This window comes from Chlorocebus sabaeus, unplaced genomic scaffold (assembly GCF_047675955.1).
Source record: "Chlorocebus sabaeus isolate Y175 unplaced genomic scaffold, mChlSab1.0.hap1 unalloc_scaffold_285, whole genome shotgun sequence".
Taxonomy (NCBI): domain Eukaryota; kingdom Metazoa; phylum Chordata; class Mammalia; order Primates; family Cercopithecidae; genus Chlorocebus; species Chlorocebus sabaeus.
This window is the reverse complement of record NW_027327576.1, coordinates 374,935-396,776: the sequence shown is the minus strand read 5'-3', so window position 1 is coordinate 396,776 and position 21,842 is coordinate 374,935. Positions and strand designations below refer to the sequence as shown.

Here is a 21,842-nt window from a genome sequence, read left to right as displayed (position 1 = left end):
TCTGTGACAAAATTGTTGTCTGATGGACGCCTGAGTTTTCTGATTTTAGATCCCAAATATTTATAGGCTATGAGAACGTACCTCGCTAGCACTGGTCAAGTCAATGTTTTTGACTCTTTTTTTATTATCAGTGAAGAGGGCTTTTTGTTATAGTTTTCATTTTTTTTTTTGTTCTAGAAATTGCCTCAGACAGGGATTGATGTCAGGAGGCTTCAAGAAGAGAAATATACACGAATGGGGACCCCAGGGTGCAGGTGACAATAGTCACAGGTATGGGAGAAACCAGGAAATCTTGCCATGTTAACTTTGCTCATCTCATCATGCTTTGTATTCAGATAAGAATGTCATACAGAAACACAGCATGTTACTTCTTGTAAGTGAGTCTTACTGTTCCACAAAATATACAAGTTTAAAAGTCAGAATGGAAATTAGACTTCAACAAATAATTCAGCAACTTCAATATTCAAGAAAACTGTACAAAAATATGCCACAATGTTATTTCAAACAGAAAGGCAAACCTCTACGGATGGGACTTCCTCCTTGATGGGGCTGACTGCTCCTCACCAGACAGGCCTCGGGTTTCTGAAATATGATACTTGAAGAAAACTGGACTGAGTCTATTCAATATTGTATTTGAGATTAATTCCAATAAGCTTAAGACATGCCCATTAGACATTTTCCAGCATGTTACTGCCTAAAAAACTAATAATCGCAACACTAAATAATTCTTTACAAGGTTTGTAAACCAATCTGCAACTTTAGGTGTAGTAAAACAGTTAAATATGCTATAGTAAAGAGTTTGTTTTTAAAAAGCATTTACTTCCTTGACTGACCACGTGCTTGTGAAGCTAAGGAAACACCTTGACAGCCTCACTTGGGTGGAGAGAAACTTCCTTGGCAAGAGTTGCCCAAAATGCCAAGTCACACAAAGCAGACACTCTCTGAGTGCCCCATTTGGGTTGGGCTTTGAAGCTGGCTTTATACAGGGTGTCAACAATCACACAGAGACTTTTAGGTTTTGTTTACTTGTCAAATAATAAAGCAATAAAAAAGACTTTTGGTTTTGTTTGCCTTTTTGTCTTCTAGTCTATCTTTCATGCCAGCAGTAGGATTTTGAGGGTGGTTTTCCTCCTTTGGCTGAACCATTCCCAGCATCACAGTAGCAACCACAGCATTCAGATGAGAAAGCTGTCTCTTTGATGGATTCTTTTAGGAGCACACTTGCTGCTATCCCAGAAGCCCCTGACAAATGTGTCCCCATGTCTCTTGGCTTCATGAACCAATCACTACAGAAGGGATGGGATTAAGTTTTCCCCAGGAATAAGGGAGAAAGTCACAGCACATATGGGAACAATTAGGAAAGGGTGAAGAAGAATGGATGCTAAGGCAAGCGAACATGGCCCCACACCACAGAACTTAATCTGAAAACAAGTGTTCTCCTGACCTTAGGCAGATTCTCACTTCAAATCTCTCCTCCACTGACATTCTCAGCTGTATCTTCAGTGTATCATCTTCTCCTGTAACACCCGATGACAGCTAAAACATTCTAATGGAGTCTTTAGGGGTTTTGGAGCAGTGGTTCTCAAAGTTTAAAGGAAAGAATGACCTGAAGATTTATTACAATTTAGGTGCTGGTGTGCCACACCCAGAGGTTCCAAATTCACTCTGTGTGTGTGTGTGTGTGTGTGTGTGTGTGTGAAAGAGAGAGAGAGAGAGAGAGAGTGATTGCCTGCAGGTGGAGGGGTTGTCATTTTAACAAGCAATCCAGATGATTTGAATGCAGGTAATCAATGGAGAAACACTGACTGCTGAGAAACATCCAATTTAGAACCTATAAAATGTTAAAACTATATAGCCGAGAGAATTTGGAGTTTAAATCACAGCAATCTTTCTATTCATGAAGGTTTAAAAATTCATCACTCCAGGAAAAAGAAGAGCATGCGTGTTTTAGATTTTCCACAGGTTGTTATATATTTTCCAGAATCCTCTCAGGTAATTAGGGTGAGTGGTATTATTCTGACTTTGCTGATTGGGAGATTAATGCAGGTAAAGGGATTTGCGAAAGGTTAACTGCCTGGGGCGTAAACCCTGCCAAGCCTCCTGACTTTTGTACAGAGGTCAAGTAACATGGCATTCCCTCTACCACTACTAAAGTCAAAAGCATTGAGAAAAGCATGCATAAAATGGAAGGTGGAGGTTGCAGTGAGCAGAGATCTTGCTACTGCATTCTAGTCTGGGCAACAGAGGAAGACTCTGTCTAAAAAAAAAAAAAAAAAAAAAAAAAAAAAAAAGTCTTTTTTTTGATAGCAGAGTTGTGCAGCGGAAGCGTGCTGGGCCTATAAAAAGCAGTTTTTTCTAGAATACCCTTCATTTCTGAGCATTCACTAACCTAGAAACCTCGACAAATGGGCTTAGTTTGCCAATCACAAACCAAGTGACCCATCCTGTCAGCTGTCACTGTCCTCTAAATTAGAAAATTGTCTGTGGCAATCAGCTGTGGCCCTGTTTATTGTCCAGTACCAAAAAATCCCCCAAATAAAATATTTATCATAGCAGATCAACCCTGAACCAGAAGGAAGAGAGCACAAAACAGATATTCTAAGCCCCAATACCTTACCAAAAGATTGTTGTCTTATAGCCGACACTTTGTTTTGTGGGGCTCAATCATACTGCTTTAAAATAGAGTTGCTTTCTTTAAACACACACAGTTTCTTTGTTGGAAATGCTCATTTTGCTACACAACAATCTTCTGGGTTTATTCAATTTCCTCTAATTTCCTCTATTGTCTGAATTTGGAAAAGAACTGAAAAGCACATTAGACATTTGTCCTCTTTTCTTACAAAAAGCAAAAATGCATTAGAGGGCAAGCACACCCACTCGTGCAGGACAGGTCCATCCCACTTAGCACCCTCAGTGGAGGTCCTCTGCACCCTGGGATATTAGCCAATTGAGCCACCAGGTCAAAAGGCAAGCAACACTACTAAGGGCTACCTCACAAAAAACAGCTGTTGGACACAGTCTAGACTGCAGTCAACCCAGGGGTTTCATTTACTTCTGCAGAGTAAGTGAGGCAGAGATAGCAGACAGCTGTGCCATGCACAGACCTGCCCCTAAAATATGTATTCCTGGGTGGGAAACACCAATTAAAGTCTGACCCACTGTTCTTCCCTTTCCACTGGGTTCTGTGCCCCAGCATGAACATCCTCCTTTAAACGTGGGTGGAAACACCAGTGCAAACATCAATCTACTCAGTGCACACCCCTTGCAAACAGTTGCCCCTTGGACCTAGGGTTGTGCAATCTGGCCTGCATCTGGAAGGAGGCCCAAGCAGGCCTTGGTAATGGGCATTTGGCTGTTTGAGAAAGAGGCCTGGGTTCCTGGGAGCCCAGAGAACACACTAGAAGGGGCTGTGTGCATCACAGCTTTTCACTCTGTGCAGAGAAATACACCCAGCGAAGGAGGGCCAGTGCAGAGGTCCCTAAAACATAGGGCCCAGCAGCCTGTTTTGGGGGTCTAAGGACAGGATTGCTGTGGGCAACCCCAGGGTGGGGTCTCTGGGATGAACCTGGAGACCTGTGCTTGCACAGCTTCCTTGGTCAATTGAGGAGGTGTGGACCACAAGACTGCCAAGCTCCTTTCTATCCAAACTTGATACTGTGAGATTCCATGATCCAGTTTGTCACAGTTGATGGCTCAATCTCATGCACTAGAAAAAGGTAGTATAAAAGAAAAAAATAAAAAGACATTCAAGTGAGTATAAAGACCTTTAATCTCAGCCTCTCTAGTTCAAAGAGATACTGGTTCATAGAGCTGTTAGATTTAACTTCCACAGATGACTCAACAGAGGATAACTACTAATCAGAGTACAACATCAAAACTGTAACCAATATAATCACTGGATTATGAATAACTCAAAATAGCTCCAGTTTCCAAAGGGCCATAAAGTGTACATATCAGTATGATGTGCAATTAACACATAATTTATTATGAAAATGTGGACATGCCAGGTAAGTAAGGGGGTTTAGGTTGACTTTTTATAATACTTTAAATTTAAAATGCCATTTCTGTGGACTAGATGACATCTTCCAGATTCTTTAATTTGGTTTACCTCCTGATAGATCCTGATAGAAACAGGTAGCACCAGCCTCTACTGAACCTCAATACAGTTGCAAAACACAGAGAGCCTGCTTGCCTACACATGGAGAAACACTGTTATCACAAGACACAGAAGGCAAACTTCCAATCTGGCATACTTACCTGTCCTCTCATATTTAGTGCAATAAGAATGGGGGACCAGATGGTTAAGTAGATGCCAAAGAACACCAGACCAGTCAGTGTGCTTCCCCAGACAGTCAGATGACTGAACTGCAGAGGAAAACAGTCACTTAGACACGGCTTCTCGGCTGGACTGGCAGATTCACCCGAACTCCACCTGCCACAGAATGCCTGCATCCTAGCTAGCTCTCCTTATGGAAAGATTCTCATGACTCATAGCTTACTGGGGAGGTCAATCTTCCTAATTCCCTTGTCTCAGAATTTTTAACAATGACTTGAAGTTATGAGTGTCCCCAAAGTACTCTGAAGATGAACATGCTTTTGCTGTCATGGCTGGCCTTTCTCTTAAGATTTATACCATAGTGACGCGGGTTCCTCTCAATTCATGGCAAGTGTTTGCTCCAACCTAAGGCTGTATACAACAAGGATTCATTAATCTGGTAAGAGAGTGGCTGAATGGACAAAATCAGTAAGATGTTTTTATTGATCATTTTGGGACTTCAATTGTTCTGTTCAATTTGCAAAGAATTTTTTTTTTAAATCTGGAATGGATATTGCCTCTTAACAGTGTTTCTTTAAGCATCTACTGAGTTGTTCATTTTTCCTCCTTTGTCCTCTTAATATGATGACCCTTGACTTCTTTCTTTCTTCCACAACACACAATCTAATCTATATGCAAGTTCTCTTAGCTTTTAAAAAGATAAAATAAATCCAGGCTCTGACCACTTCTCACTGCCTCCTCCTCTAACATCCTAGGCTAAAGACATCATCACATTTAACCTGGATTAATTGCCACTGTCTCTTAGGGCAGTGGGCCCCATCCCACAACACAGGCCATGGACTGGTAGCAGACCATGACCTGTTAGGAACCAGGCTGCACAGCAGGAAGTGCACAACAGGTGCGCAAGCAAAGCTACATCTGTATTTATAGCCATTTCCTATCACTGGCATTCCCACCTGAAGTTCTGCCTTCTGTCAGATCAGCAGGGGCACTAGATTCTCATAGAAGCATGAACCCTATTGAGAACTGTGCATGCAAAGGACCTAGGTTGCATGTTCTTTCTGAAAATTTAATGCCTGATGATCTCTCACTGTCTCCCATTACCCCCAGATGGGACTATCTAGTTGTAGAAAAACAAGCTCAGGACTCCCACTGATTCTGTATTATGGTATATAATTATTTTCTTATATATTACAATGTAACATATAAAAGAAATAAAGTACATAATAAATGTAACGTTCTAGAAGCATCCGGAAACCAGCTCCTAGGAGACTCCCGGAAGTCCTCTTGTCCATGGAATAATTATCTTCCATGAAACCAGTCCCTGATGCCAAAAAAGTTGGGGACTGCTATCTTAGGAGATTACCTATTCCACATTGACTTATCACCTCATACTCATTTTTTTTAGCAGAGCATTTAAACATCAGGCAGGTCATGATACTTCATGAGAGACAAAAATAAAGATTTAGATATAATCTTTAAATGTTGGAAATAATGAAAATGTCTAAAATAGGAGACTGCTGAAATAAATGATGGAACATCTATAAAACTTAATAATCTATAATCATAAACAATAATTGTGTTAAATTATATTTTAAGGCATAGAAATTGTGTCTAATCTTTTTTTAATAATAAAGCCTTGTGTTCTGTAATGCATCATCTTATTTAAAAATACACACACACACAGACATAGAACAATGTCTGGAAGGATCCCCAGCAAAGCATTAGTAGTGACTGTCTCTTGATAAAATTATGGAAATTAAATTTTTTTAGTCTTTCTTTATTTTCTATATATTTGGGTATGTATATGGTTTTTGTTTTTAAAATGGGGCTTTACATTTGAAATGAGATGACTGTTGTAAGCTTAGAGGTGTATTAGGTGCCAAGCAAATAAATCACCAAGAGAATTTGGATTGCAAATTTGCTCCAATAAAGATCAATCCACAATTTATACATATCAAATTTGAAATAAGATAACCAGATGTTGTTTATTGTTTCCCCTAGGCTTAGAAATAAATCATAGCATGAAAATGTCTATACTGAATAGAGAAACAATTCTAGACACTTCCAGAAGAGCTTTCAATCTAGTGATGGGCCTTCTCATAAATAGTAGAGAAAGACTTTCTGTTACCTTGGATGATTTGAGAAACACCACCATTCTGAGTGTTGCTCTCCTTTGCAGGTAGATGTGAAATGGCCATTTGAAGAACGGGGAAATCTGCTAATCACCTGTCAAGAAACTTTGACTTTGTATTTCATAACCATTCAGGCCTTTAAAGGATCTATCAAATATATTTTGAGGAGTTAAAATAAGGAATAATAACAAGGGAGGTCGTATATATAGGGTTTAGAGAAAGAAGTACAAGTCACACATGAGCTACTTAAGAATGGCTTAGCAAACAGAGATAAACTTACTGTGTAAACAATATTTTCAACAAATAGATAGGCAGTGGCAGGACCACTGGTCAACACGTATCTGAAAAAGAAAGAGGCTACTATTAACTTCCTAGATCCTGAGCATGGCCACCTATTTTATTCAAAATATTAAACATGGAACTTTAGGAACATCCATAAACTTACAGAGGCATTTCAAAATCCCATTCTCTGTGATTCTAATGCTAAATTTTGTTTCTAGTGTTAAAGTTTTTCATCTTATAGTCTGTCTAAATGAAGTGAACAAAGTCAAGCTTTCAACAAACCAAACAACCAAATACTTGATCTGCATTGGAATTTCCATTTTTATGAAGATTAAAATTTCTATTTATCCAGTTTTTTATGAGAAAGGAATAAGAAATTATTAACCTATTTTGATAAAATGCCAACATTGAACCTTTTTCCAAGTGTTCATTTATGATTCATCTTTAATTTTTTGCTAAATTTGAATTATGGATCAATAAAAAGATAACTATATGAATATAAAATCAATTTATAATGACTGAGTTCTGAAATAATTTGGGGGGATATTTACCACTCATGTTCTTATTTGTAACTATATGAGCTTCTGGAATCTATCAGTTGGAGGAACGCAAGCAATCCAATGAGAGATGTTTAGAAAATACAGGAAGGATTTTGAAGCTTCAGTTTTCCTCTCTTGTCTTGTTTTTTCTTTTCAAGGATGTCTATGACAATGTATATGACAACCACTAAGGCAGAACTCTAGTAGAGTTGTCTAATCATGTCAACTAGACCCGCATGGAGAAGTCTGATTTTTATCCTCAGGGGTCAGAGCCTATTTTTAAGACAAGCCACAGTATCTTTGTGTTACATAGCCAGCCACTTTTTATTCTTTTTTTTTTCCAACTTTTATTTTAAATTTGGGGGTACAAGTACAAGTTTGTTATAAAGATATATTGTGTAATGTTAAGGCTGGAGTACAAATAAATCCATCATCCAGGTAGTGAGCACAGCACACAATTGGTAGTTTTTCAACCCTTTTCTCTCTCCTTCTCTTCTCCTGTTCCCCAGTGTCTATTGTTCCCATCTATAAGTTCATGTGTACTCAATGTTTAGCTTCCACTTATAAGTGAGAACATGTGGTATTTAGTTTTATTCTTTTTTATACTCAGTCCAGATTTGTAGCTCACAGGCTGGGTAGATAAAGATTTTTGTGTTCAAATTTCCAACCAATAGCAGCTATACGCACATATCTGGGCCTGCCAATTTTCCCATTTGCTTGTTGAAGAATCAACTCTTATGCAAACATCAAGATCTGTTTATTTTCCTAAAACAGTGTAATGAATGGAATCATAAGTAGAATTGGGTAACCATGGGTCTCTGAATCCAGCTCCTGGGCACACACTTTCTCCTGCTTCTCAACAGTTAAGTTTGTGGATAAGGGAAGATTAATCATTAAAGCAATATCATGGGCTGCCCTAATACAGAGGGCCTGCTGCTAGGTAAGGTAAGAGTTACACTAGGAGAACAGGGAGAGATAAGGCCACTGACTTAAAATGGAACAATCCCTAATCTTAGGGGAGAGGTGGAAAATAGAGCCTAGAGCTTAGGCAGGACTTTATTAAAAGGGAAGGAAGGGAGCAAGTTAAAAAAGGAATGGACAGGCTAAGCTAATCCCAAGAATGCAGCAAATCAATGTATTAGCAAATAGCTATTCAAAGTTGTAGGAGTTTACATTTTAGTAACTGGCCTTAAGATTGGTTTTAGTAACAAGCACAATACTTTTTTTTTGTTTTGTTTTTTAGTTTTCTCTGTCTTTTTTTTGTCCTTTTTATAATGGAAAACTTCAAACATACACAAAATGGCAAGGATAGTACAACAAATTCCCAAGTATACATAACCCAACAATAACAATTGTAAGCATTTGGCCACTCACGTCTCTTTAGCTCCCCCACCTCCTCCCTATCCTCCCAAGTTCCCATTGAATTATATATCATGTCATTCATAAATAATTCCATATATTTAGTTACAGCTCAATGAATTTCCACAAAGTGAACATGCTCATGTAAACCACACCTGCACTGGGAAATAGAAATTACAAACACACAGAGCCCCCTCTGCAGTACTCTCTTAGTCCTTTCCTCACTACTTCCCAAAACAGTAGCCACTATCACCTATTGTGAACTTTGCATATATGGATTCATAGAATATGTGTATTTTTTGGTTTGGCTTCATTTGTCTAACATTGTTGGTAAGATTTATCCATGTTGTTGAACATAGCCATAGTTTGTTTATTTTCATTGCTCTATAGTATTTTATTGTAAGAATACACTACAATGTAGTCATCCATTCTACCACTGATGCACAACTGGGTTGCTTCCAGCTCTTGACTATGACAAATGCTGCTGCTATGAACATTCTTATATGTCTTTTGGAACACACTTGTATTCATTTCTGTCGGGTATATAACAAGTATGAAATTGGGTCTTAAAATATGTATATATTAACTTCATCAAATGCTGCCTAAGAATTTTTTGAAGTGGTTGTGCTATTTTACCTTTTCCAGTTCTAGTTGCTCCATATCTTTGCAGTCACTTGACAGTGTCTGTATTTTTTATTTTGACCAGACTGGTCTGTGTGTCATGGTATCCCATTGTCACTTTAAGTTGCATGCCCTTGATGAAGACATTTTCTGATGCTTAATTGGCTCTTTCAATATATTCTGTAACTGATTTATAGGCGTTTTTCATATATTTTGGATATAAGTTTTTGATTGGACATAAACATTGCCGATATCTTCTCCCACTTTAACTTGCCTTTTCTTTCTCTTAATGGTGACTTTCTTAACACAAAGTTCTTAATTTTAATGTAGTCCAATTTATCAGACTTTTCCTGTATAATTAATGCTTCAAGAAATTTTTGTCAACCTCAGTGTCATAAAGATATTCTCTTATGCTATAGAAACTTTGTTTTTTGTTGTTGCTTGTTTGTTTGTTTGTTTTTTGAGATGGAGTCTCACTTTGTAATCCAGGCTGGGGTGCACTGGCATGATCTCGGCTCACTGCAACCTCCTCATCCCGAGTTCAAGCAATTCTCCCGCCTTAGCCTCCCGAGTAGCTGGGACTATAGGCACCTGCCACCACGCCCAGCTAATTTTTTATATTTTTAGTAGAGTAGGGGTTTCACCTTGTTAGCCAGGATGGTCTCAATCTCCTGACCTCGTGATCCGCCCGCCTCGGCCTCCCAAAGTGCTGGGATTACAGGCATGAGCCACTGCTCCCGGCTGTTACAGAAGCTTTATAAAAAAATTTTTAACCTTTCACATTTAGCTTTATAACCCACCTATACTGACCTTTGTTTATGATGTAAGATAGGGGTCAAATTCTTTTATTCCCCCATAATGATATCCAAGTGATCTACTAACATTTATTGAAAAGATTATTGTGGCCTCACTACACTGCAGTTTCACCTTTGTCATAAATCAGGGGATAGTATAAATATGAATTTGTTTCTGGTTTCTTTATTTATATGTCCTTCTGCTAATATCATCTTATTTTAATTGTAATAAAGATTGAAACACCTGATGGTATACATTCTTGAGCTCTGCTCTTCTTCAGAACTTTCTTGATTCTTCTCGGTCTTTTACATTTTCAAATACATTTAAAATTAGCTTGTCAATTTTCAAATTACCTGATAGGATTTTGAGTAGGATTTCATTCAACCATTATTTAATAAATATAAATGACTTATTTACAATATAGAATCTTTCTGTTCATAAGCATTTTGTATCTTTTTTATGCATATGATATGTATATCCTTTTTTAAATTTTTACTTTAAGTTCTGGGATACATGTGCAGAACGTGCAGGTTTGCCACATAGGTATACATGTGCCATGATGATTTGCTGCACCTATTAACCCGTCATCTGGCTTTTAAGTCCCACATGCATTAGGTATTTGTCATAATCCTCTCCCTTCCCTTCCCCTCCAATCCCTGACAAGCCACGGTGTGTGATGGTTCCCTCCCTGTGTCCATGTGTTCTCACTGTTCAACTCCCATTTATGAGGGAGAACATGCAGGGTTTGGTTTTCTGTTCCTGTGTTAGTTTGCTGAGAATGATGGCTTCCAGTTTCATCCATGTCCCTGCAAAGGACATGAGCTCATTCTTTTATATGACTGCATAGTATTCCATGGTGTACTCTAATTTGTATATGTACAAATTAGATCTCAGGATTAAGAAACTCACTCAAAACCACAAAATTACATGGAAATTGAACAACCTGTTCCTGAATTACCACTGGGTAAATAATGAAATTAAGGCAGAAATAATGAAGTTTTTTGAAACCAATGAGAACAAAGAGACAATGTACCAGAATCTCTGGGACATGGCTAAAGCAATGTTAAGAGGGAAACTTACAGCACTAAATTCCCACAACAGAAAGCTGGAAAGATCTAAAATTGACCCCCTAACATCACAATTAAAAGAACTAGCTCCTCATAGATGGTGTCTTCTTACTGTATCTCACATGGCGCAGGGGGCAATGAGCTCTCTGGAGTCCCTTCTATAAGGACACTAATCACTAATCCCACCATTTGTGAGGGGTTTGCCCTCAAAACCTAATCACCTCCCAGAGGCCCCATCTCTTAATATTATCACTTTATGATTTTGGGTTTCAGCATATAAAATATAGGGGTATGGGGGCACAAACATTCAGATCACAGTAGAAGGTTACCATATTTACTGGCCAGGATCAGGGTGCCCAGTGTCCCGAACTCCTCATCACAGTCTGGCAAAGAAGAGTCACGTTCAGGCATCCCCATCCCCATCCCCACTAAAACACTTCGCATAGCCACACTTCGCATAGCCACAGCAACTCAAGTCCTATGCCTCTGCTTGATCCTGGCCATGAATGCTCCTTCTCTGAATCCTTCCTCACACCTCCCTGACCTGTATAGCCATCCCCTACTTATCTTTCAATAACTTCAATATCACTTCCTTGGAGAAGATTCTCTTGAACTTACTAAACTATGCTCTTTTATCATATAAGCTCTACCTACAGACCCCAGGACTCATCACATTGGTAAATAGACAACATGTACACATTTTTTGACCATCAACTCTGACCTTAAGTAAGAGCCATCCCATTACTGGGTATATACCCAAAGGATTATAAATCATGCTGCAATAAAGACACATGTACACATATGTTTATTGCGGCACTATTCACAATAGCAAAGACTTGGAAACAACCCAAATGTCCATCAATGATAGAATGGAATAAGAAAATGTGGCACATATACACCCACCATGGAATACTATGCAGCCATTAAAAAGATGAGTTCATGTCCTTTGTAGGGACATGGATGGAGCTGGAAACCATCATTCTCAGCAAACTATTGCAAGGAGAAAAACCAAACACTGCATGTTCTCACTCAAAGGTGGGAATTGAATAATGAGAACACTTGGACACAGGAAGGGGAACATCACACACTGGGGCCTGTCGTGGGGTTGGGGAAGGGAGGAGGGATAGTATTAGGAGATACACCTAATGTAAATGACGAGTTAATGGGTGTAGCACACCAACATGGCACATGTATACATATGTAACATGTGCACGTGTACCCTAGAACTTAAAGTATAATGAAAAAAAAAAAGAAAAGAATCAATTGAGAGCACCCCTGAATGGTGGGTGAAATATAATAAAATGTCAAAAACTAAATAGAGTCAGGAGGAATCCATGCAGGGATGGAGATGGACAGCCTAGCATTGGTTTTCAGCACCTGAGCAGAAAAAAAATTCTGCCTAAAAGGGCAGCTTGGCACAAAACATCTGAGAAAGACAGGGGTGAAGACAGAGGGAAAGCAGCAGAGGCAACCTGATGAAGGATGTTGAAGTCCCAGAGGGAGTGAGGACTCGCCTAAGGACAGAGACACAAGAGACTGTTCACACAGAAGGGTACTGAACAAATAAGTGAGTACAGCAGGTCCTTGAATAATGGCATTTCATTATAACATTGATGAAAAACAAATCTCATCTGAGGTCCCTGTCCGTGAGGCGTTTAAATGTTCTCATCATGTCTGTGTGGGGTTTCTTCAGGGACTCTGTTTTTGTCCTACATCCCAAAGCTCAGTAGATGAGATTAACTGATGTGTCTACATGATGCCAGTCTAACCAACAGTGGATGTGTGTGTGAGTGAGTGTGCAATGTCATTATGTACATGACATTGCTTACAAGTTTGATGTAGGACAATTAATCCTTTTCAAACACTTATCATTTAGATTAAATCACTGAGCACCATTGACAAAGAAACTCTATAATAATAGGGTTCCCTCCTGGCACCCAAAACTGCCAGGAGAAGCTCCTGCCATCTGCAAACCCGAACTGGAACAAGCAGGTTGGAAAAGGATCAAGTGAATGAATGCAAATTACTGTAAAATAAAAATCTGTGAGAACTACGATAATCACAAAAGTGCTCTTGTTGACAATGATGCCATACAAAAGCACTCTGTGAGGCTGACATACTTGTTCCTGTTTCTGAACTGCATAATGGTAAGTGGTGCTCCTTACAATCTGAAATCTGCTGACATTGATTGCTTGATGCAACCCACCACCACTACAACTGCCATCACTCAGTGGTTCACCAGAAATTTGAGTAAAAAATATCTTACTTATTTTTATTAATCTTTAGAAAAAGTTTTCTAACAAACATTAAACATTGAAATCAATGTGAGCTATGTAAAGCTATGTAAAGCTCACATTGATTTCAATGTTTAATGTTTGTTAGAAGTGTTTTGGGTCCTTATTTAGAAGTTCGGTGATGTTTCTGGGCCCAGAAATATATCATAGGAATGTCACTCTTATTTATATCAGTTAGCCTATGGTGAAAGTGGTTTTATTATACGTATTTCACTCAAGCTCAATTCCAAGACCTATTGACCACATTAAGTAAGGACTTACTATATACTAAGCATGAAGGGAGCCAGGTTACTATCAGAGATGGGAGTTACAGATGCAATTGACCCTTAAATGACATGGTGTGAACTGCATGGATGCTCTTGTTAGCAGATATTTTTCAAGAAATATGAAACAATTTGGAAATTAATGGCAATTTGTAAAAACCTGCAGATGAACCAAATAACAGAAATAGCAAACAAAAATATTTATACAATTACTAGTCTATGTTATCATTGCTACCATGAAATGTACAAAATCAATTATAAAAAGTGAAAATTTATCAAAATGTATGCATATAAAGAACATGATACCAGCTTCAACTAAGAGAAATGTAAACAAGCATAAAAATGCAGCATTAAATTATAACTGCACAAAGTTAACTTTAGTATGTATTGTACTACTGTAGTAAGTTTATGACCACCTGGTACTACTGCAGTGAGCTCAAGTGTTGGGAGTATCAGCTCAAAACACCATGTGATGATAATCGTCTCCACAGGAGCAATTCGTTTACCTAGGAAAATGTGTCGTACAGTAAAAGGTAATTTCTCATGGTTCTTGTCTGTTTTCCATTATTCTTTTTGCAATGCCACGAACCTCAAAACATGTGAAGTGCCACTATTGATGCCACAAGTGCTCCAATGATGTAAAGTCATGACTTTTTTATATGAAAAAGTTGAACATTTCTCCAAAGAAAAAGTTTTGAAAAATATTAACAAGTTTCCTATAATACCACACATCTACAGCCATCTGATCTTTGACAAACCTGAGAGAAACAAGAAATGGGGAAAGGATTCCCTATGTAATAAATGGTGCTGGGAAAATTGGCTAGCCATAAGTAGAAAGCTGAAACTGGATCCTTTCCTTACTCCTTATACGAAAATTAATTCAAGATGGATTAGAGACTGAAATGTTAGACCTAATACCATAAAAATCCTAGAGGAAAACCTAGGTAGTACCATTCAGGACATAGGCATGGGCAAAGACTTCATGTCTAAAACACCAAAAGCAACGGCAGCAAAAGCCAAAATTGACAAATGGGATCTCATTAAACTAAAGAGCTTCTGCACAGCAAAAGAAACTACCATCAGAGTGAACAGGCAACCTACAGAATGGGAGAAAATTTTTGCAGTCTACTCATCTGACAAAGGGCTAATATCCAGAACCTACAAAGAACTCAAACAAATTTACAAGAAAAAAACAAACAACCCCATCCAAAAGTGGGCAAAGGATATGAACAGACATTTCAATAAAGAAGACATTCATACAGCCAACAGACACATGAAAAAATGCTCATCATCACTGGCCATCAGAGAAATGCAAATCAAAACCACAAGGAGATACCATCTCACACCAGTTAGAATGGCGATCATTCAAAAGTCAGGAAACAACAGGTGCTGGAGAGGATGTGGAGAAATAGGAACACTTGTACACTATTGGTGGGATTGTAAACTAGTTCAACCATTATGGAAAACAGTATGGCGATTCCTCAAGGATCTAGAACTAGATGTACCATATGACCCAGCCATCCCATTACTGGGTCCAAAGGATTATAAATCATTCTGCTATAAAGACACATGCACACGTATGTTTATTGTGGCACTATTCACAATAGCAAAGACTTGGAATCAACCCAAATGTCCATCAGTGACAGACTGGATTAAGAAAATGTGGCACATATACACCATGGAATACTATGCAGCCATAAAAAAGAATGAGTTTGTGTCCTTTGTAGGGACATGGATGCAGCTGGAAACCATCATTCTTAGCAAACTATCACAAGAACAGAAAACCAAACACCGCATGTTCTCACTCATAGGTGGGAACTGAACAATGAGATCACTTGGACTCGGGAAGGGGAACATCACACACCGGGGCCTATCATGGGGAGGGGGGAGGGGGGGAGGGATTGCACTGGGAGTTATACCTGATGTAAATGACGAGTTGATGGGTGCTGACGAGTTGATGGGTGCAGCACACCAACATGGCACAAGTATACATATGTGACAAACCTGCACGTTATGCACATGTACCCTAGAACTCAAAGTATAATAATAAAAAAAATTAACAAGTTATAACCTATTAAATAGAATGAACCATGAATCTATACTGATACAAGTAAATTAATAGCTTGAAGGTTTGATGAGAAAGAGATATTCATATAGTCTCAAATGAACTCTCTACAAAATAGTAATTCATTAAAAAGTGAAAAAATAGCATGACAGAGAAGATATTCAGCAGATACCACCATTAATAATAAAATCTAACATCACCAGTAACAGGCCAAATCAAAACTGTGGTCAAATAATAGGATGCAATAAGATCACAGGAGCATTTCTGTGATAGCCATGTTCAAAAAGTATGATATAAAACTAATTACAAGGAAACATTACAAAAACCCAATTGAAGAACATTCTGCATTACTAAACTTTATCTTCTAAAGATTCAAGGTCATAAATATCAAGGAAAGACTGAGAAACTGCTCTCATTGAAAGTCTTAGAGATATAAAAAATAAATATAATCAATGGATCTGAATGGAATCTTTTGCAACAAGGAATATTATAGACAAGTAATAAAACAAAAAATCTAAGAATTAAATCTTAGAATATATTAATGCTAAATTTCTGTGAAGATTATATTGTAGTCACATAGAATGTCCTGACTTGTAGGAATACCCACTAAGAAATCAGAAATCATGGTAGAGTGTCAGCAATTTACTCTCAAATGGTTCAGATAATGTTCTTTGTAATAAAGCTTGAAACTTTGATTTTAAGACTGTTTTCAAAAGCTAATCAAAAAACAAATAAGTAAGTAACATAAAAGGTGAAAAGTCTTAGGAAAACCTTATTTTTTCATGAGGAAAGATCCATATAAATCAGCACTTAAAATTACATAAATTTGATGGTATGGTGTCAATTGCATTACATGCAACCATTGCCAATGACCACAGTACTAATATAACAAAATGATGTCGGTTGAAATCTAAATCTACCATTGTAATTGTAATAAAAATTACAGGATACAAAGCACTAATACAAAGTTGGTAATTTTACTTGTTTAAACAGCTGCCTATTGAAACATTTGAGTATGTAAAACTCAATACAGGTTTTTATTTGCAAGATCCACTAAAAAGTTTGTTAAAGAAGCCTAGAAACATGGTTTAAAATGCCACATAATTTTTTTTTTTTTTTTTGAGACGGAGTCTCGCTCTGTCACCCAGGCTGGGGTGCAGCGGTGCAATGTCAGCTCACTGCAAGCTCCATCTCCCAGGTTCATGCCATTCTCCTGACTCAGCCTCCTGAGTAGCTGGGACTACAGGCACCTGCCACCACGCCCGGCTGATTTTTTGTATTTTTAGTAGAGATGGGGTTTTACCATGGTCTCGATCTCCTGACCTTGTGATCTGCCCGCCTCAGCTTCCCAAAGTGTTGGGATTACAGGTGTGAGCCACCACGCCCAGCCATAAATTTTCACCAAACATGTATGATATAAAAATATTATGCTTTTTAAGAAAAATTTTTATATGTTTTATGTTAAATAAAAAACCATTAAAAGTTCAAGTAAGCGTTCCAGTAATAAAATATTACAATTTTTTATATTATATAATTTTAAAATAAAAGTTAGTACCTTTTTTTCTGATGCTTTACTGACTTCATCTTTTAGATTTAAATCAGTAGATCCTAGAGGAGCCAGTTGCAGAAAATATTGATTGTAGTTCAGCACCACCTGGAAAGAAAAATGTTTATGTTCTTCACCTAAAAGTTTTTATGGTAAACTAAGTGGAAGTCAGAAAAGGGTTGAGAACCTGCTCTGTGTTACTGAGAATAAACAAAAATGTATATGTAACTATTATACAAAATTGTTGTTAAATATAACTCACCCATAGTTGTGCATTGAAATAATTATCATTATGACTATGTATCAGAGCTTCTGGCTTTCTCATTCTTTATTCATTTATTCAACAACCATGTGACAAACACTGGAATTACAGGATGAAGATGAGATAATCCACTTCTTGGCAATGTTACACTATTATATAACCTGAAAAAACAAACAGGTAATTTTCACACTTAGTAATAGATATCATGACAGATTTAAAATAGGGCACTACTGGAACACACAGATGGGACATCCAAGTTTTGGGTCAATATTGTAGACTTTTTGGTGGAGGAGATATGCAGGTTGATACCAGAAGGACAACAAAACCATATGTCAGACAGAAGGCAGGAGCAAATGCCAAGAGTTGGAGCTGGGAAAGATCACTGTGAAATTCTATGTAGTCTCGTTGGCTGGATGCTAGAGGTGGAGTACTAGTAAGTGGTGAGAAAAATCTGAGTAACTTGACAACAACCAAATTGACTTGGGCATTTTTTATTGTATTCCAAGAAATGTAGAACATTTACTGAAGACGAAGGTCAACCAATGACAAAGTCAAAGACTGAAGATTTAAAATGTCACCAGTCACATGACTGCTTATGAACTATAACTGCTTGGCTATGCATTACGAGATGAGTCTTAGGTCTGTTGACCTTAAATCACAACCATAACCCTGAGAAGAGAATGATGCCTTTGTTTTCTCAAAACAACTGCAGTGTGTAGGCTAAAAGTTCCACAGGGATGGCAGAGAGTTAGAGCCAAAAACAGATATGTCGACTATTTGAGAGTTTTCTAAAGATATGGAAAATGACAAATTAATGAGGCATAAATATACTCCTTTTTTTTTTATTATACTTTAAGTTCTAGGGTACATATGCACAACGTGCAGGTTTGTTACATATATATACATGTGCTATGTTGGTGTGCTGCACCCATTAACTCGTCATTTACATCAGGTATATCTCCTAATGCTATCCCTCCCCGCTCCCCTCTCCCCACAATAGGACATGGTGTGTGATGTTCCCCTTCCTGTGTCCAAGTGATCTCATTGTTCAATTCCCATCTATGAGTGAGGACATGTGGTATTTGGTTTTCTGTTCTTGTGATAGTTTGCTGAAAATCATAAATATACTCTTAATTATAAGCATGTGTTTATATCTTTCATTAAATGTGTATACAAAAATAATTAGCATACTATCTATTGAACAAACAATAGCCAACTGATGTACTTATCAATTAAGCAAACTGTAAATAGACATTTCCTATTTATAGTTTATTTTAGAAACCAATTAATAAATCTGAATTGAACTAATAAATCTTGCAATGTACCTTCTCCTGCTCTAGTGGTATTTTCTGCCACTCCTGCTACATTTTAAATAAGTCAAATATTATTTAAAATGTTTAATTTTAAGAAGAGAAATTATCCTGACAATGATGTATCACTTACAGAATTGTGCCCTTTAATATTTTCAGAGACTATACTGAACATGAGAATTGCTTAAATAGAAAAATACAATCATATAAATAACCTAGAATTCTAACTTATTTTAGGTTTAGATAATAGAGACTATACATGTGTACTGCTGTTTAATCTGAGAAAAAAATTACAAATAATATTGTTCTATGAGTTTTTCTCTTAGTACTACAAAGGTTAGAGAATTTAAGTCATATTTTGCAGTGAATGTATTTCTTTCTAATTCTTAGCAAAACTCTGTCCTTTATAAAAGTTCAGTTTTTTCACTTCAATAGATTTTTCCTTAAATTAACATCCCATTCTCCCCCTTCAGAAAATTTACATTTTAATGTTTGTTATATGTTATCAACTTTTCAGCACAGAACCTTAAATACACAAGCAAATAAAGTGGTACTAGCATAATGTCATGAGAAAACTGGACTGGCAAGAGAATAAGTAAGAATATCATGTGATCTATGTTATGATTGATATTTCTTTATATGAACACATAGATTTCATAAAATTTGTTTGAAAAAAGAATATAGGTTAGAACCAGTTTTCAAAGTTAGTTTGATTTATAACTTTCTAGAATTAGAAAGAAGGAAAGTATTAAATAGCTGCATATTTATAACTTTGATGCCTTTTCAGAAATTAGTATCAGTTTTAAGAATCATTTAATTATAGTTTTCTACTTAATAATGAAATGTGTGGGAGTATTTCAAGCTCCATTGCAAGTGTTTCCATCTGGAGTGTTCTTCTTTACATCTTTTGTATAAGAGGTATTCTCTTGCCATATGCCAACAAGGTCTGAAATTGTGTACTGTATACACTGGACACTTTAATACCAATGAAAATATGATACTTAAAGCCTTCACCATTTTCAGACAAACATGTTTTCCCATATTTTGAGAGACTGTACTTCATAACATATCTGTGACTATAATGTTACAGACATGCCTGGTAAATTTAATGATGTGACAATACACATCACTAGAGAGGTCTTGTAAAGGAAATAACTCAACACCAGATAAAGGAAGGAGGCTGTACTGGAAGAATATTATATTACCATTAATAAACAGTATGAAAATGTACACTTTCACGTGACTTCAACTAAAAAACTACTAAGGCAATGCTATTATCTTTTCCCCAAAAAGTTCTTGTTCTAAATACTTAATTCCTATGTGTAAAAGATTACATTACTTCTTTACATCCTGTTTATATTTTTATAATACATAAATTTGATTCCATAAAAATCAAACATGTTTCTCAACAGATTGTCTAATTTTGTACTGAAGAAATATGAACTCTGTAGGGAATACTTTATTTTAACAAACTTAAGTGAGGCCATTTTTTACCCTCCTAACTCTCAAAAAATAAATGGTAGAAGGAGCTCTATCTCCTTCAGTTCTGCTCTAATCTTAGTTATTTCTTGCCTCCTGCTATGTTTTGAATGTGTTTGCTCTTGCTTCTCTAGTTCTTTTAATTGTGATGTTAGAGTGTCAATTTTAGATCTTTCCAGCTTTCTCTTGTGGGCATTTAGTGCTATACATTTCCCTCTACACACTGCTTTAAATGTGTCCCAGAGATTCTGGTATATTGTATCATTGTTCTCATTGGTTTCAAAGAACATCTTTATTTCTGCCTTCAGTTCGTTATGTACCCAGTAGTCATTCAGGAGCAGGTTATTCAGTTTCCTTGTAGTTGAGCAGTTTTGATTGAGTTTCTTTGTCCTGAGTTCTAGTTTGATTGCACTGTGGTCTGAGAGACAGTTTGTTATAATTTCTGTTCTTGTATATTTGCTGAGGAGTGCTTTACTTCCAATTATGTGGTCTATTTTGGAATAAGTGTGATGTGGTGCTAAGAAGAATATATATTCTGTTGATTTGGGGTGGAGAGTTCTGTAGATGTGTATTAGGTCTGCTTGCTGCAGAGATGAGTTCAATTCCTGGATATCCTTGTTAACTTTCTGTCTCATTGATCTGTCTAATGTTGACAGTGGGGTGTTGAAGTCTCCCATTATTATTGTATGGGAGTCTAAGTCTCTTGGTAAGTTTCTAAGGACTTGCTTTATGAATCTGGGTGCTCCTGTATTGGGTGCATATATATTTAGGAGAGTTAGCTCTTCCTGTTGAATTGATCCCTTTACCATTATGTAATGGCCTTCTTTGTCTCTTTTGATCTTTGATGGTTTAAAGTCTGTTTTATCAGAGACTAGTATTGCAACCCCTACTTTTTTGCATTTGCTTGGTAGATCTTCCTCCATCCCTTTATTTTGAGCCTATGTATGTCTCTGCATGTGAGACGGGTCTCCTGAATACAGCAAACTGATGGGTCTTGCCTCTTTATCCAGTTTGCCAGTCTGTGTCTTTTAATTGGAGCATTTAGTCCATTTACATTTAAGGTTAATATTGTTATGTGTGAACTTGATCCTGCCATTATGATATTAACTGGTTATTTTGCTCGTTAGTTGATGCAGTTTCTTCCTAGCCTCGATGGTCTTTACATTTTGGCATGTTTTTGCAATGGCTGGTACCGGTTGTTCCTTTCCATGTTTAGTGCTTCCTTCAGGGTCTCTTGTAAGGCAGGCCCGGTGGTGACAAAATCTCTAAGCATTTGCTTATCTGTAAAGGATTTTATTTCTCCTTCACTTATGAAACTTAGTTTGGCTGGATATGAAATTCTGGGTTTAAAATGCTTTTCTTTAGGGATGTTGAATATTGGCCCCCACTCTCTTCTGGCTTGTAGAGTTTCTGCCGAGAGATCTGCTATTAGTCTGATGGGTTTCCCTTTGTGGGTAACCCAACCTTTCTCTCTGGCTACCCTTAAGATTTTTTCCTTCATTTCATAAGTCCCTTTCAATTTTGTTATTTCTTTCCTATTAAATCCACG

The 21,842-nt window shown here is 37.2% G+C and overlaps 1 long non-coding RNA gene across 1 annotated transcript in view; it reads right to left on the bottom strand.

The window, feature by feature from the left end:
- Window positions 1–2,346: 2,346 nt before the first annotated feature.
- Window positions 2,347–21,842, bottom strand: part of LOC103215794 (uncharacterized) — a 35,395-nt gene continuing 15,899 nt past the window's right edge. The window contains exons 3-8 of the long non-coding RNA XR_012092363.1: window positions 17,505–17,665; window positions 17,252–17,350; window positions 6,692–6,752; window positions 6,408–6,505; window positions 4,258–4,365; window positions 2,347–3,706 (exon numbers count right to left, since the gene is read on the bottom strand). This is a non-coding gene — a long non-coding RNA (uncharacterized lncRNA). The remainder of the gene's footprint in view (window positions 3,707–4,257; window positions 4,366–6,407; window positions 6,506–6,691; window positions 6,753–17,251; window positions 17,351–17,504; window positions 17,666–21,842) is intronic.